Here is a 2,002-nt window from a genome sequence, read left to right on the forward strand (position 1 = left end):
AGAAAGAACAAGAAAGAAAGCCTAAACCCAGCAGGAGAAGAGAAATCATAAAGATCAGAGCAGAAATCAATGAAATAGAAACCAAAAAAACAATAGAACAAATCAACGAAACTAGGAGCTGGTTCTTTGAAAGAATTAATAAGATTGATAAGCCCCTGGCCAGACTTATCAAAAAGAGAAGAGAAAGGACCCAAATAAATAAAATCATGAATGAAAGAGGAGAGATCACAACGAACACCAAAGAAATACAGACAATTATAAGAACATATTATGAGCAACTCTATGCCAACAAATTTGACAATCTGGAAGAAATGGATGCATTCCTAGAGACATATAAACTACCACAACTGAACCTGGAATAAATAGAAAGCCTGAACAGACCCATAACCAGTAAGGAGATTGAAACAGTCATCAAAAATCTCCAAACAAACAAAAGCCCAGGGCCAGACGGCTTCCCGGGGGAATTCTACCAAACATTTAAAGAAGAACTAATTCCTATTCTCCTGAGACTGTTCCAAAAAATAGAAATGGAAGGAAAACTTCCAAACTCATTTTATGAGGCCAGCCTCACCTTGATCCCCAAACCAGACAAGGATCCCATCAAAAAAGAGAACTACAGACCAATATCCTTGATGAACACAGATGCAAAAATTCTCACCAAAATACTAGCCAATAGGATTCAACAGTACATTAAAAGGATTATTCACCACGACCAAGTGGGATTTATTCCAGGGCTGCAAGGTTGGTTCAACATCCGCAAATCAATCAATGTGATACAACACATTAATAAAAGAAAAAACAGGAACCATATGATACTCTCCATAGATGCTGAAAAAGCATTTGACAAAGTACAGCATCCCTTCCTGATCAAAACTCTTCAAAGTGTAGGGATAGAGGGCACATACCTCAATATTATCAAAGCCATCTATGAAAAACCCATCGCAAATATCATTCTCAATGGAGAAAAACTGAAAGCTTTTCCGCTAAGGTCAGGAACACGGCAGGGATGTCCGTTATCACCACTGCTATTCAACATAGTCCTAGAAGTCCTAGCCTCAGCAATCAGACAACAAAAAGAAATTAAAGGCATCCAAATCGGCAAAGAAGAAGTCAAACTATCACTCTTCGCAGATGATATGATACTATATGTGGAAAACCCAAAAGACTCCACTCCAAAACTGCTAGAACTTGTACAGGAATTCAGTAATGTGTCAGGATATAAAATCAATACACAGAAATCAGTCGCATTTCTCTACACCAACAATAAGACAGAAGAAAGAGAAATTAAGGAGTCCATCCCATTTACAATTGCACCCAAAACTATAAGATACCTAGGAATAAACCTAACCAAAGAGACTAAGAATCTATACACAGAAAACTATAAAGTACTCATGAAAGAAATTGAGGAAGACACAAAGAAATGGAAAAATGTTCCATGCTCCTGGATTGGAAGAATAAATATTGTGAAAATGTCTATGCTACCTAAAGCAATCTACACATTTAATGCAATTCCTATCAAAGTACCATCCATTTTTTTCAAAGAAATGGAACAAATTATCCTAAAATTTATATGGAACCAGAAAAGACCGCGAATAGCCAAAGGAATATTGAAAAAGAAAGCCAGAGTTGGTGGCATCACAATTCCGGACTTCAAGCTCTATTACAAAGCTGTCATCATCAAGACAGCATGGTACTGGCACAAAAACAGACACATAGATCAATGGAACAGAATAGAGAGCCCAGAAATAGACCCTCAAGTCTATGGTCAACTAATCTTCGACAAAGCAGGAAAGAATGTCCAATGGAAAAAAGACAGCCTCTTCAATAAATGGTGTTGGGAAAATTGGACAGCCACATGCAGAAAAATGAAATTGGATCATTTCCTTACACCACACACGAAAATAGACTCAAAATGGATGAAGGACCTCAATGTGAGAAAGGAATCCATCAACATCCTTGAGGAGAACACAGGCAGCAACCTCTTCGACCTCAGCCGCAGCAA

The 2,002-nt window shown here is 37.8% G+C and overlaps 1 long non-coding RNA gene across 1 annotated transcript in view; it reads left to right on the forward strand.

The window, feature by feature from the left end:
- The window catches only part of LOC116871535, a 27,719-nt gene extending 25,979 nt beyond the window's left edge, over nucleotides 1–1,740 (forward strand). The window contains exon 4 of the long non-coding RNA XR_004383418.1: nucleotides 1,717–1,740. This is a non-coding gene — a long non-coding RNA (uncharacterized LOC116871535). The remainder of the gene's footprint in view (nucleotides 1–1,716) is intronic.
- The last annotated feature ends 262 nt before the right edge of the window (nucleotides 1,741–2,002 follow it).

This window comes from Lontra canadensis, unplaced genomic scaffold (genome assembly GCF_010015895.1).
Source record: "Lontra canadensis isolate GAN:19392208 unplaced genomic scaffold, GSC_riverotter_1.0 scaffold26, whole genome shotgun sequence".
Taxonomy (NCBI): domain Eukaryota; kingdom Metazoa; phylum Chordata; class Mammalia; order Carnivora; family Mustelidae; genus Lontra; species Lontra canadensis.